The sequence below is a fragment of the Camellia sinensis genome, chromosome 15, assembly GCF_055761805.1.
Source record: "Camellia sinensis isolate YWXY chromosome 15, ASM5576180v1, whole genome shotgun sequence".
Lineage (NCBI taxonomy): Eukaryota > Viridiplantae > Streptophyta > Magnoliopsida > Ericales > Theaceae > Camellia > Camellia sinensis.
The window spans coordinates 9489966-9506617 of NC_138975.1; positions in this window are offsets into that span (position 1 = coordinate 9489966).

Consider the following 16652-nt stretch of genomic DNA (forward strand, 5'->3'; position numbering starts at 1 on the left):
ATACCTGCTGCTCTTTGTTTTTGGAATTCTGCTTTTAATTTCTTCAAATTTAGATATGGTATGATGGCTCCTACTGTCCTTGACATCTGTCATCTATTACGGTCATCCCCTATTGGTACTTCCTTTGGTCCAAACTACCCTGACCTCAATATCCTTTTTTCTCTTCCCCCTCTAAACTCATCCTATAGTGACTTTGTCAGCGCTGAGAACAAAAGGCAAGGCCCTGTGACTGATAGAGAATTCTTTTCTTTTTTATTGTATTAGCTTTGCAAATTCCTCTTTTGTACTTCTTCTCAGAGGATTATGCTTGAGTTTTGCCAAAGCCTTTGTTTTGCATAAAAAGGTGGCCTTAGCTCTATATGTTTTGGGCCATGTCTACAGAGCTTGTTCTCTCTTTTGTGAAAAACCCATGGATGCCAATCAAGGAGACCCATTTTGGATACTCAAACTCTGGCTTTTTGCATACTTCACTGATTTGCGCTCTAAGTGTCTAAAGTTGTTAATGGCAAACCCTACCACTTATGGCATGAAGTTAGCCAATGTCTCTCTTTATCCTTCCAACTTTGCCTTCTACTTTTCTTTTTTTCACCAACTCCCAGCTTCCCATTCTTCTCACACTTTCTTCTATCCCTTTGAAACCAATATTGGTCCAGCCTGGCTGAGGACCTTTTTGAGCGATAGGTCCTGTTCTAGGCCTCAGCAAAAAAATATGTAGGCTTCTATTTTGATCCCAAGGGAGCTATTCATTGGCACTATGAACCCTAGAGCTTATAAGTGTATCTCTGAACCCTATTGCCCTGCCCAATTTGCTAGGCAATTTGGACTCTCTCAAGGAATCCCTATCCCTCTCTGCAGTCAGTCCAACTCAAACCTTGCAAGCAGAGAACTAAAAGCTCCAAGATCCAGATTAGAAGAGGCAATCTCTAAGTTTATCCAAGACTTAATTGATTTTGAATACCTACCCTTCACTCCACAAAGCAATACATTGAAAAGGTACCAGAATTGGTGGATGGCCAATATGGAGGTGCACTTGGCCATTTCTCCTTAAGATCTATTAGTGGTACTAGATGTGCTTCAAGCCAAGTCTAAGGAGACTGGAGTTATTACTTCCTCCACTACTTATAATACCCCAACTCTTACCCTTGCTACCACAAAATCTGCTGTTGCTGCTGCCTCACCTCTTCCTAGAGTCACTAGAGCTGTTTTGAAGAAAGGTATACGCTGTTGCTTCCTTTCTTTTCTTTTCCTTTATGATGCTTTTGCTTTTTATTTATAGTTCCTTCTTTGGTGTAGGTGCCTCACAGGGAGACGCTCCTCAAAGAGTGCAGGTTTTAAATCTCCTCAAGAGCAAGCAACTACAACAAAGGAAAAGAAAACTCTTGTTTGATCCTGAAAAGGAGGTACTTGAGGCTCACGTGGAAGAAGAGGAAGCAGAGAAAGAGCAGGAGACACCATTAAAAAGAAAGAAGAAAACGACGGTCTCTCCCTCTGATTTCCCTGGGGATTCTATTCATGAAGCATCTGCTAAAATAGTGGAAGTGGAACACTCCAAAAAGATCATTGTATTCCAGAGGGCTGAGAAGAGGAGACAACATCAAATACTTAGGGATGAAGCTGCTGCTGCTGATGTACTCTAAGAGAAACTGCAAGGAGGCAACAAACTATTGAACATTATACCCTTCGTAATTCTCCAACCATTGCTACCACTTCTGAAACTGGTAATTTCCTTTTGTGTCTCTAGTTTTCTTTCTCAAGTTTTCAATACTGAAACTTAACATTACTTCATAGTTCTTATTTGCAGCAACAGTTACTCTACATTCTCATTCGATATGGGTTTTTTCAATCTTATCTAAAGTTGAAAGACCATTAGAAACACCCTCGAAAAGGAGAAAGAAAATCGACACTAAAGTGCCTTTAAGTGTAGAGACCATTCAGGCAATACTCTCACTTCCTGGTTCTACACTTTTCACACTCCTTTTGAGGCAAAGCATTCCTATATCTTTATCCTTTGGCTTAACTCCATATCTTCCTCGTCTAACCTTTAACTATTCTCCCTACAATCCTTGCTGCTCCTTCCCCTCCTGAGGAGATTCCAGTTATCACTTCATCTCCAGTGATAGCTGATACTCCCAGAGAAGATATTGGTAGCTCACCAATCCTTTGTTCACCATCACTATCCAGCTTCAGTCCTTCTTTTCTTAACTTACTGGTGGCTAGGACTATGGAAACTGCTGGGGACACTTCATCCTCCTCTCCTATCCTTATGCAGCCATCTCTTTCTTCCACTAGAGCCCTTTCTGCGCCACCAATGTTAGTGGAAGAGATGGACATTTTTGAAGCTAGGCTGGCTAGCCTTTTCAACATACCTTCTACCATTCCATTAACCAGTAATGAAGCTGCGCCATTGGTTCTGGCTGACTCTTTCTTGGAAATTTTTTAGAGCTCTTCTACTATCAGTAAGGCTTCTTTACCTTCACTGGACTTGGATACCTGTTTCGAATTGCTAACATTATTCTCAAGGATTTCATTCGAAGCCTTACAAAGACTTACTATCAAGAATGGTTTCCTCCAGTGCTGCAAGATCCTTGAGCAATCTAACATGGCTATTTCAAGTCACTTGTCCCAAGCAGCAACTACCATATATTTCTATGTCAACATTTTCTATATTTCCAAAGCTGTAAATGAGAAGCTATTAAAAGACATGGAATTTATTTCTCATATACATGTTGAGGTGTTTGAATTGAAAGGACAACATTCTTCTACTTCTCAATTTTGAACCCAACTTTTGGAGAAGAAAACTCAATTAAAGGAAGAGTTATCAGCAGCTAACTTGGCTTCGGATCGAACTGCTACCAAGCTAAAATCACCAAGCAAGGGCTGGCTGATTGAAAGCAGGACATGGCTATAGCTATTCAGTTGTTCCCATCCTTAGGAGTAGAGAATCAATTGTAAAGGAACAATTAAAACATTGTACTGACTTTTGGGCCAATCTATGGCTGCATGTACTTAACTCCTTATGAAATGGAATCTTTTATTTACTATTTGAGTGTTTTCATACTTCTCCATTTCAGCATTTTCTACACTTATTGTGTTTCCCACACAGTTGGACAATAAGATTTCAAGTACCTGCCATTAATTTTCTTAGGATGTACATACCCATTCAAATTCCTCAAGTGATATGCTCCCCGAGACAAGACTCTATGAACTTGACATGGTCATTCCCAGTTAGGTGACCATTTTACAAACTTATGGCTTTTAATTCTTATTGGGAGTATCGTCTTCCATACCAAATCATCTTTATCAAAACTAATGTGCTTGACTTTCTTATTATAATTTTTGGCTGCTTTCTTCTTTTGAAAGAGAATGCTATTTAATGCAAAATTTCTACCTTCATCCACATTTTCCAATTCCAAGAACATGCTCTGATGGTACTACTCAGGAGTTAATTGGTTCTGACATCTCACCCTCAAGGACTTAATGTTAATCTCTACAGGTAACACTGCATCATGCCCATATACTAAGGTATAAGGAGTAACTCCTGTACTTGACTTTGGAGAATTCCTATAAGCCCACAATATATCCAACAAGAAGTTATGCCAATCCCTAGGATTGTCTTCCACAACTCTCTGTATTCCTTTTTTCAAAGACCTATTGGATGATTCTGCCTGCCCATTTGCTTGTGCATAATAAGGGGTAGAATTAACAAGACTAATTCTAAACTCTGCCGCGAAAGACTTTACCATCTTTCCATCAAATACAGTCCCATTATCCACAGTTATGGTCTGTGGGATGCCAAACCTGTGAATCAGATATTTAATAAATCTAATAACTTCAGTTTGATCTACAGCCTTATATGGTTTAGCTTGATCCACTTAGTGAAGTAGTCTGTGGCTATTAAGATGGAACAATGGTACTTCGAAAGGGTGGATGTATTTTTCCTATCATATCCATAGCCCAACCTCTAAATGGCCAAGGTTTCACTATTGAATGCAAATCAGTTATTGGCATATGTCTTATCATGCCTTGCTTTTGCATGCCTGACAACCTCTAGCATATTCTATACAATCTTTAAGGATGGTGGGCCAATAGTAAGAATGCCTTTGAAGCAGCCATCTCATCTTCACACCAGGCTGATGAGCACCACAGATGCCTTCATGAACTTCAGCCATACCTGTCAATGCCTCCTTGAGCCCTAGACATTCCAATAACAACCCATCTGCTCCCCTTTTGTAAAGAGCATTACCACACACTATGTATTGTATGGATTGTAATTTGATCTTTTTGCTGGCTTTCGAAGATGGGCCAGTTAGGTACTACATTATTGGATGCCTCCAATCTTGATCTTATAAGTCATTATGATTGATTTCTAACACCACATTCCTTTTAGTTAAATGCAGTATTAATTTTTGATATGTTGCTTGACTTATGTTCATTTGAATGTCATCCCTTCTCCTGAAATTTGAAGCTTTATGAGCTACATCGTTGGCTTTGTTATTCATGAATCTTGAAATATAAGTCACGTTTGCTATCTGAAACTGAAAAAGCAAATGTAATGCAACAACATAGTATGACAACATGCTTGCACTTTGACATTTGAAAATTTCTTTCACTTGGTTGACCACCAATTAAGAATCTCCAAATATATCAACCGCATGAGCTTGTAATCCAATAAGCGTTTCCAGTCAAATTATTAAAGCTTCATATTCAGCTTGATTATTGGAACAAGTAGTTTCATGCACTCTAAAACCGTGTGTGGTTTCTATCTCCTATGGTGATTTAATTACAACACCAATTCCAATCAGACCATTGGTATCATGCCCCAAAATTTGGACAATTAAATATTAAATTAGAACTAAACCCCAATCAATATTCCATCATCCAAATCCTAGAGGTGAAACAAAAAAACTAAACGTCAACCAAACCATCCACCATAATTTCACAACTAACCAATACCTCCAACATTAACGTAATAATAAATAGTCAAACTAACTTAAATAATGTACAGTTACAAACCATGCCAAATTATCCCAATACTAATGTCATAAAAAAAATAATAAATACATAAACTAATATCAACCCTAAGCTCAAGAAAACAAAAGAAATCAAAGAGATGTGTCCAAAAACTATAGTTACTCCACGTACCCATTGTAGCCCCAACTAATCCTGCAAAGGAAGCTTAGCTGTGCTCAAACAGAACGCACCCGAGTTTCCAAGAGACAAAACGGGTCAGTATACAAGTATACTGGTATGAGTACAAGATTTAACACCCACGTGCCCACCAGACACAAACAAAAATACATTTAATTCCTGTTACGGGACAAGACAAGTAGTTCCAACCGCATCGAGATGAATGGGTAGTTTCTCGAGATACGGTGGTATTTAGTTTCTTGCCCGTACACAATGAAATGTAAATTGATTATAAAATAAACAAAATAGAAATAAAAATATGGTGGGTCAGCCCTACATAAAAAAATTAGTAAGACCCACCATTCTGCAAAAAAATTAAGTTAGTATAATTTAATCACGAGTAACTTGCTGAAGAAGTAAAAATGCACCGTTTCATGCTTAAATAATTCGAATTGACAAAAACTCAAAGAATAAAAGTTGTACAGAATCAAATTTCCTAAAAGACAACATGAACTAATTTAACAGAAACTGAATAGGTTAAGAGAAAAACTTGATAGAAGAACCTAGACGGAATTCAATCAGAAAATCTGAAGTTGAAAACGAACAGAAACTAGCCTAAGATGATTTTTTTCAGAAAAGTTCAAAACATGAAAAGTGTGTTGAATCATGTTTTACTATAATAGTTGAGAAACCAATAAAAATGAACTCGTTTCGTGGGTTAAAACAGCCTCTAAAATCTGCAATGCCAAAATGAATCAAAACTACAATAACCAAGATCATCTGATTATAAGTTCTAATCGATCTTTTTAATAAAAAGTTAAAACACAAAAGTTGTCTAGAATTACATATACATACCTCTACTCAAATTTCATAATTTATCGAGGTCGTTTACTATTTTTCAACATGTACAAATCAATACAATTCACACTATACCAATAAACTCATAATTAAATTCTTTGTACCTTAACTCCACCACTTTGGCCTCCACTTCCGGCCTACACATATATCTCATGTGCCTCTCGTATACCTAACACTGCTCCAAAGCCAAACTTGCACAGGAAAATCGTCCCGAGTTTGACCCATACTCCCCGGATGGTTAGCATATACATACGCGCATAAATCAAAACACTCGTCTACTCATGAGAACGAGGCAACAATATATATATACAAAACATCTCACTCATGAGAATAAACATAATAATGCCAAGCCTAAGGCATTTAAATAGATCTTATAATCCTCACTTTTTTTCTTATACACTCTTTCTCACCATCACTCAAATAAAATAACAATCCATGGAGTCATGGTGGAGTATAATGAATTTATCTATGGGTTCCTAATTAATTTTAATTTTATATAACCATAAGTGTGATTACAATCATAAAATAAATCCATATAAAAACCCTAAATATGACATACACAATTACTCAAAATAATTAAAATCAATCAATCAACTAATAGCCCTAAACCTTACATACACAACTAAACAAAATAATTAAAATCAATTAATCATCTAAAAACCCTAAACCTTACATACACAACTAGTTAAAATAATTAAAATCGATCAATCATCTACATAAAAATATGAAATCAATTCAACATCAAATAAATAAAAATAAAATAAAAATAACGAATTAAATATAAATCAAGGGAAGTGGGTTTTGTACTCACAATATTTTTTTGAAGATTAAATAATCACTTAGAGAATTAATGGAGCCACCAAAACAAAACCCTAACCCTTTCATTTTCTTCCCTCTCCTCTTTCTCCCTTTGCAGTTGTCTCTCTGTTCTCTCTCAATTCCACTCCCGATTTTGATCTCTCTCTCTCTCTCATTTTCTCTCTCACGCTCGGCTGCTCTCCCTCTTTCTTTTCTATTCTTTTGATTGCCTAATCTCTATTCTAATCTACTTTGACTATTATATAATATTATATTATATAATACAACATAATTGCAATATATATAAATATAAATATAAGAATAAATATATATATATATATAACACCTCTTTTTTTTATATAACAAATATTAATATATAAATATATGGATTAATTAAATAACACATTAAATTAATTAAATATCACATTAAATTCTCATGTGACCACATAATTAATAAAGCCAAAAATAAAATAAGATAATAATAATAATAAATGACTTAAGAAAATTAGGGTCGCTACAATTGGCCTTTGACCCGTCGAACCACATATGTCATGGCTCAACATTGATCATACCAAGATCCATTATCTCCTGGCTTTCCGTTTGACATGGATGATCTGCCAAAAAGTTAGCCAAAACTTGTCATTTTACTACCTTTTGGGGGATATATTCTAGATGAAACTTTGGCAAGGCCAATATCCATTTGTCAATTCTTCCTCTTAACATTGGTCTAGATAACATATACTTAACCAAATCTGTGGTTGCAACTACCAAAACAATATTAGGCAAAAGATAATATCTTAATTTCATTGCTGCAAAGTACAATACAAGGCACAGCTTTTCTACAGTTGAGTATTTATATTCACAAGAATTTAAAAACCTACCAAGGTAATAAACTGCTTGCTCCTTACCTTTTTCATTGTCCTGGGCTAAGAAAGCTCCTAATGAATCTTCTCCTGCAACAATGTATAACTTCAACGACTCTTTGGTGGCATCAACACCGGAGGCTTGGCCAAGTAGGCTTTAATTCCTTCGAAAGTAGTTTGATGCTCTGCTGTCCACACAAACTCCTCTTCATCTTTCAACCTTAATAAGGAATAAAATACTTTAGTTTTCCCTGCAGTGTTAGAAATAAATCTTTGAAGAAAATTAACCTGTCCAAGGAATTTTTGTACTTCTTTCTTACTTGATAGAGGCTTGGCTTCAATGATGGCTTTGGTTTTATTCTGATCAATCTGTATTCCCTTCTTGTGTACTACATAGCCCAAGAAGTTTCCAACTGATACACCAAAAGCACATTTGAGAGGATTGAGCTTCAGCTTGAACTTTCTCATTCTTTCGAAAGCTGTTTCCAAGTGAACCAAATGTTCCTCTATGAACTGGGATTTTACTACAATGTCATCAATGTAACACTCTAAATACCCTCTAATGAAATCATGAAAGATAATGTTCATTGCCTTTTGATATGTAGCTCCAGCATTCTTTAGGCCAAATGACATTTTAACCCATTCAAAGATGTCAATGTTCCCAGGACATCTGAATACTGTCTTATGGACATCCTTCTCTGCAATGTAGATTTGGTTGTAACTAAAATGCACATCCATCATAGATAAAATCTTGTGCCCTGTTGAACTATCCACCAATAAGTCTACTATAGGCATGAGATACTCATCCTTTGGAGTTACTAAATTCAGGTTTCAAAAATCGATGCATACTCTCATTTTACCATTCTTTTTAACCACAGGTATAATATTGGATAGCCATTCAACATATCTGGCTGTTTTAATAAAGACTACCTTAAGGAGCTTAAGAATTTCCTCCTTGACCTTCTGAATCACTTCAGGACTCATCCTTCTTGGCTTCTGCTTGTATGGTTTGCATTAGGCTTCATAGGGAGCCTATGTTCCACTAATGACCTATCAAATCTTGACAGATCATTATAAGACCATGCAAACTAATCTTTATATCTCTTTAAGATCATCAATAACCGATCCCTGTCAAGAGCACTTAACCAAGTACTGATGTAAGTGGGTTGTTGTGCATAACCTACCCCTAAATTAACTTCTTCCAAGGGGTCTTGTATTTGAGAACTCACTAATGTTTCTCTTTTGATTTCTTTTGCCCTTGAAGCAATTTTTTTGCTTTGTTCCGCTCCCACTTCCTCTAATTCAACATCTTTGCCTTCTTCCTCATAGACAAAGTTTGTCCATAAGGCTTCTTCTTTTTGCATTTCCTGGACTTTTGTTTCGATGTCCAATGCACAGTATTTATCAAAGGTCAAAGGCCCGACTTGGTGTTGTTCCTGCTTACAGCCAACTACCATGGCTTCTTTCTCTTGTTCCTGAACTTTTTGGACTATTGATTTTAAGTCCAATGCTGAAAACTTGACTAAAGCCAAGGATTTGGCTTCTTAGGTTTCATCTTCTTGCCTACAACTAGGCATCATTATCATCTTTAATGGCGAATTCTTCATCAGCACTCTCCTGTACTAAGTGCTTCAGGTGTGCTACTTCCTCATCAGCTGTCACTTCGGCTGAACCATCAGGTTTTCTCAATATACTGAGTGGTGTCACTCCTTCAGTATACAACTTGGCTTCTGCAAAGTCAGCACAAGCGACAAAGGGTTAAGGGTCTGCATTAATCTTCTCTGTCTCTCCATTGCACAAGGCCATCATTATCTTCTAATGTAGAGAGGAAGGCACACATTTGTTAGTGTGAATTCAATCCCTGCCAAGTAAAGCATTATACTTAGCATTACTATCAATAACAAAGAATGCCGTCATGCAATCTCTGGTTCCCACACTTAGGTTGATGGGCAAAATACCCTGAGCTATCTGCTTATCCCTAGCAAAACCAACAATGGTTGTGCGGGTTGGGATTAATCTGGGGTTCATTTTTCCTAGTTTCTTCAAAGAGGATTTCGGAAACAGGTTCACTGTTGGCCCATTATCCACCAATACCCTATTCATTTGTATTCCATCGAAAAAAGTCTTGATATACAAAGGTTTGATATGCTGTGTCATGGATGTTGTAAGATACTCAAAAGGATATGAGAGATTAATACTCATTTCCTCACTCTCGTCCTCAGTTTCCATTGGTGTGGCCACTTCAGATTCATCTTGAACCATGCTAACCTGTGAATCTTCACTAGAAACTGGAATAGGGTCAATCTCCTGACCTTCTTGGTTTTCATCTTCAGCATGGAACTCCTGTGGTAGTATATGCACCATATTCACTGACACTGGAGGAAATGAGCCAAGCTGAACAACTGGCTGCACTTGCTTATTTTCTAGGCTAACTTGTTCAATTATTTCAGAAGCATCTTCCATGTTGCATTCTGGCACTTCAGTACTAATGACTTCCTTTGAATGGTCTGTTCCTACTAATTTTTCGACCAAAAATGTATGTTCAGCCATGAAGGCTTCAAGCATCTTCTCCTCAACCATTTCTTTTCTTTGGCCTAGGTCAACTTCTTCTTCTGTCCCACTATCGCTTTCCATCAAGGCCTTCTCAAGATCTGCTAAGCTGGATCTTTCCTTGGCTTTCAGTTCAAAGTGAACTTTGGCCAAATGCTCTTTGTTGAAACTTTTTTTTGTTCTGAAGAGTTAATTTTGGACTATGATCCAATTTTGGACTTTCTCTTTCCTTTGTCTGGCCTTTTGCCTGGGCCAATGAAGAAGTCTCTCCACTTTCCTTTAGATCCTTTTGGTATTGAGTGTACCTTCGCTGGATCTTCCTTTTTTGAGACATAGAAATTACTAGAACCATATTTGGTTCCTTTGCTTTTGGGTGCTACTAAAGCACCCAATTATTTGGAGCCACCAAGGAAGGTTTAACCATTCTACTTTGGTCTCTAACAACACTTCTCTAGTAGGCATTTCCTTAGGCTTGTTTTGCATGACAAACTAATCTGGAACCCCAAGTACCCATGAACTCACTAGTTTAGTTGCTGAACTAGCTCTTTCTGCCTTTGAAGCCAGCTTCAAAGCTGCCTGTAGAGGCCACTTCTTGGCCCTGATTCCTTGTCTTGACCCTAATTCAAGCCTTCTGTCAGGGTGGTTACCTCCCATCTTGTTTAAGGCTGATTTAGAAGGCCAATCTCTGGCTCTGATTTCATAACTTGAGCCCACTTCAGGCCTCTTCTTAAGATAATTGCCCTCTATCCTGTAGTAGTTGGGTGGTCTGAACTGATGCAGAGGTCTCTTACCTTTGGAGTGCACTTTAGCGGCTGGTGGTCTAACCAAAAATGGTTGTTATCTAAGACCAGTTGGGTATGGCCTCTTGTTGTAAGTGCTGGTTGGTTTAGGACGTCTCTGCACATCTTTTTAATACTGTTTTCCATCAATTGGGAGACCCTTCAACCATTTGTAACTTAACTTGTATCTGAGACACATCCTTTGCATGACAGCTACCTCTAGAGAGTCATCATCTAGTGCCTCCTCACTAAAGTCCTCCTTTTGGTCCACAAAGCTCTGACCATCTGTTGGTGAACTTCTGATATCTTTCTTAGAAGCAGTCTGGCTGGCAACATGCATCTGCACATTAACCTCCTCTAATTCCTTCAAGGATAGGTTTTAGAAGTCAAGTACACCAACATTGGCTGTAACTTCCCAAATCTCTGGGAATGGGTTAATGTCAATCCCCATAGCTTTATCTACTTTGGCTGGGAACTTTAAACTCCCCTTTCGAATTTGTTCTTGGATCCTGTCCCAAAAAACAATACAGTTTTTAGTTGAATGAGACTAAGAATTGTGCCATTTACAATACATTTTTCCTTTAAGTTCTTCTGGAGAAGGAATTTTAACTCCCTTTGGTAACTTTAGGAAATTTGCTACAAGCAAATGATCAAAAATATCATCTGCCTTTGTTATATCGAAAGAGTATTTCCTATGAAGGTCTTTCTTTTAAACTGCTGGTCTATTGTAATAGCCTTATGAATTAACGCCTCACAGGTCATAAGCTCTTTTCCTACGATCTCTGCTGCATCAATCTTGTAATTAGGGTCTCTATAATAAGTCTTATATGATGCATTACTTCGATCTTGTTCTTTCTCAAGTCATGATTCATATCTAGACACCTTATAGGTTAATTTCACTAAGTCTCGAAACTCAGTTGAGTCGAACTTCTTTCGAAGCCTAAACTCTAAACCATTTTGAGCTAATCTCACAAATTTAGGCTCTAGTAGAATGACTCTACACTTGTTTCGTGCTCTTTTGAATCTGGCAATAAATTGAACAGCCTTCTCATCAGGCCTTTGACTCAACCTTGCCAAGTTTGCCGTGGAAACTTCTGGCTCCGTTTGGAAGAATTTGGCATGAAATGCCTCCTCTATTTGCTCCCAAGTTTGGATAGAGCCAGGTGTAAGGTTAATATACCATACAAAAGCTGCCCTAGTTAGAGAATTTGGAAAAAGTCTTAACTTCATGCAATCATTATTGGTAAATTCACCACATTGGGCAACGAACCTAGCAATGTGTTCTACTGTTGACTGGTTTCCATTCTCATAAAAAAGAGTAAAGTCTGGTATTCTAAACCCCCTTGGGTATTCATGTACCCTATCCACCTATTCTGGGTATGGCTTCCTATACATAGGAGTTTGAACCCCCCGAGCCATAGGTCCACGCATTTCTCTGACAATATTAACAATTTGGTCCCTAAGAACCATATTTTGTGCTTGTTGAACTACCACTGGAGGAACAAACACAGGATTTGGCGAAAAATCTTATGCTTGAGGTCCTCTTGGTCCATAGGGAGGTATATTTGGGGTTGGTTGTCCCTGTGGTACTGGCTGCTGTTGAGGATATGGTTGACCTCTCTGAACCTGTCCCATGAAAGGACTTGCGAAAGGGGCTGTAATAAGAGGAACATGTGTTGTTTCTCTCCCAGTCACAGGAAACCCTTCCAACCCCCCAGGTGTGAATTCGAACAAGGGATTAGTGAATCTCCTTGTGCCAGGTATGGCTTCAAACATGGAATTTGGAAACATTCTCATGCCATTTTCTTGTGTTAACCCAGATCCACCAATTTGTATGGCTTCGCTGTTAGGTAATGAGGCATTTTGATTTACCATAGGCCTCGAAAGAGGCTCATACCAAGACTGAGGTATAGGTGATGGTCTTTCATAATTTTGATTACTAGTTTGACCATTAGTATGCCCATTACTTTGCATAGGCTGTTTATCTTTAGCCAATCTTTGTTGAGGAACATTTAAATTTTCCTCCATATGCCTTGTGTTAGTTGGTTGATGGGAATTCATACTATCCATAAAGGATATTGCCCATCTTTCTATTGTGTTCATCAACTGCTGCCCTATGGCATCTACCAGGCCTCTCCATGGATTCATTGGCTGAGTAAATGGAATAGTGGATAGTCCAATTCTATGGTCTCATCCAATATTTTGAACATGTGGTGCATGTTCTGAATTACTAGTTTGTTCGACATAGGTTCTGATGAGATAGGTGCTTCCATAGGACGTGTTGTTACATTATCCTCTGGATCAGGTACCTCTGCCTTTCCTTCTACACCTTCTTCCAGGCGTTCATTTTCTCCTTGTCTCCTATGTCGAGCGTGCCAAAAATATACGTTGGCTTTTTTGGCTTTCGAAGGTTAATATTATAATTTTAAGCGTGCCAGCAAGGATCAATCACTCCTTACAGAAGATTAATTGCCAAACAATTATCAGACGATTGTGTTTTAGTTCTTTCAGCCTCAATGAAGATGACTTTTACTGGTGGCTTGTTTAGGAGAATTTAGTAAATAACAATAAAGTGAAAAATAATTTCATAATTTCATTAACTAAAATGAAAAACTTACAATGATCTGACCCAGTCTCGTAGAGGTTTACAACAACAATGTATTTGAAACTACTCCTATGAATGAAGTGCAATACATGAATTTGAAGTGCAGAAATGTAAAGAACTGTAAAAACTGGAAGGGAAAAAAAAGTAAATAAAACTGATTTTTTGATCTAAGTCTGGATCCTTCATTCTAGGGCCTTCTCTGCTATTTATATTTCTCAATGATAACCGTCGAAGTGGGCATCTAATCGTCGAAATGTCCTCCCATGATTGCTGAACATGCTCTCTCACAGTCAGTCCCACTACACCACATTTGCAGTTAGGCTTCCCTCTTGATTTTGAATTTGAACTTTGTAAGTAACCGTTAGGTCACATCACCTTATATCTCCTGATTGTTCCAGTGCTACGCAGATCCATTATTATCAATACGGGCTGATACGTGTCTGACTTTGATTGGCAACTTGTATTAACTCCTTAAATTGCCCCCTTCATGTCACGTGTTAAATTTTAATTGGCTTTTACAATTTATATAGCCAACAATATCTTTTTATAAAAAGTCAAAACACATTCCAAACAACCCCTTACATTACCTTATATCCTTTGATTATTCCAGTGCTACGCAGATCTATTATTATCAATACGGGCTGACACGTGTCTGACTTTGATTGGCAACTTGTATTAACTCCCTAAATTGGCCCCTTCATGTCACGTATTGAATTGTGATTTGCTTTTACAATTTATACAGCCAACAATATCTTTTTATAAAAAGTCAAAACACATTCCAAACAACCCCTTAATTTAATGTTGAAGTCATAATAGAAGTATCTTTTACTTGATTGATGAATTTTATTGTTGGTCCCTTTCAATTTTGTTTTTGTTGTTGAAATGATAGGCTTAGACGCAATACAAAATAAACAAAATCTTAAAACCAGGCTTGGAATGAAGAATTAGGTCTAACATTGGGTCATATTCAGTATATCAATTGAAAATTTTCACATGTAAAGACAAAAAAAAAATAAAATTTGATCTTTCAAATTATTATATGTTATAGTGATTTTTATTTTTTTTGGGAGCTAATATGCTATAGTGATTGATGTAGTTTTTTTGAATTTTTTTTTAAATATTAATGAGCATTATTGGTTAATTTTATTGAGGATTTAGCCCAAAAGTCTATTTTTAGATCTGTTGAGTCTAAAGTTAAGGCCTTGTTTGTCATAACTTGAAAAGTCAAAAATGTACTATCACATCATCTCTCTATCACATCACTTCAAACCTAACCCATATTTCATAAAAAGTTAAAAAGTGCACTTATTTAGATAATCCCAAACCATCTTTTAAGGTCATTAGGATGTAAAAAATTATAATATTTGTTCAATTGTCATTTATCTATTCATATGTCATTTATCTGTTCACATGGCACTCATCTATTCACCTATCCGTTCACATGTCACTCCTTTATTTACTTATTTGTCTGCCTAATCTGCTTATCTGTCCAAATCATCACCACCAACGCTGGCGACTACGAAAACAAATCAATCCTTAGACTTAATACCACAAACATTGATGGAATTAAAATTTTCACAATTTTATTTGGATAAGAAGAAAAGAATTGTTCAGCTTGTTTGGTTTCACTTTTCATGATTCACTTTTCAGAAAATTGAAATTTTTTGTTTTCACTAAATTTTTTTAATACTTAAAGTAATTTTTTTTTTAATTTTTAGATACATCAAATATAAATACACTTACAAAATATAATATTTGTGAATTTTTTTTTATAAAAAAATCACTAAATGCCAAAAATACAAAAATTCAATATATTTTGGTATTCTTGTGTATTTATTAATTTAAAAAAATATTTTATTATAAATATTTTACTTTTTAGATGCATCTAAATAAGGTACAACTAAAAAAATAAAAAAATTACTTAAAATTTAAAAAATATTCACTAGAAATAAAAAATATATAAAAAATAAAAAAATTAATTTTAAAAAAATTAAAATCAAACACAGTAGTTGTTTTCACGGGCTTCTTTTTTGTTTTTGTTTTTGGTTTTTTTTAATTTATGAAAAAGTGGTACCCGCAAGTCCTCTATTACTTTTGTTAATTTGCAGAATGTATCAAATCAAATACTCCCCATGACTGAGACACTCAAAATGGCCCATGCATTTGTAATTTTCTCGTGGGAGAGTATTAGATCAACATAATTTTTACAAAATAATCCTCATGTCAAAGACACTTTGAAATAAGGAAAAACTATTTGCAGGTGGTAATTGCAGAAAATTATTATATATTTGTGAATTTTTTTAAAAAAATTCCTCATTATTTTTTTAACTTATATACTGATTTAAAGTTCTCTCTTGAAATAATATGAAAAGTTTTTATTTTTTATAGTATTATTCAGTTGATGGAACTTACGAGAAAATACCTAAAAGGGTGTTTTAGTCACAATTTTTTCTTCTGTCTAACTAATCAAAAGAAAAAATCTTCACCACTGACTCCATTTTCCAATGATAAGAATTTTTTTTTTCAATTTTGTAGCCAAAAAAAAAAAAAAACAAAGATTCATATAATACATTAAATTCAACTCTATTATCGATGAAGCGAATAAATTAATCACTAATAATACTTGTGATTTCTTGTTCCATTCCAGGAAGTAGAGATCTGTAAACCCTATCTTTTGATTTTAAAAAATTTATCTAAAATTAATAACAATAAGAAAATCAGCGAGAATACATAGATAATGTTTTGAATGGATAGCGTGATAGAGATGGAAATAATATTCCTAAACAATTGAGATTTACAAATCTAATTATAGAGCTAAAGTCAAAAGCTATTTAGCTAGCATAAAGCAACTTCTGGTGAGGATCTAAATTTGTACTAATATTAATTAATAAAATATTAAATGATTGTAAATTTTGTTAAAATAAATAATTAATAAACATGTAATTATTAAGTAATAATCTTAAGATCATAGTTTTAAATATCAATGAATAGTGTATAATATCGAGTTGACATTTTGTTACCAGCGCACACTCAGCCTCCGTTTGGAAAGTGGGTTGGCTTTTTGGCTTTTTG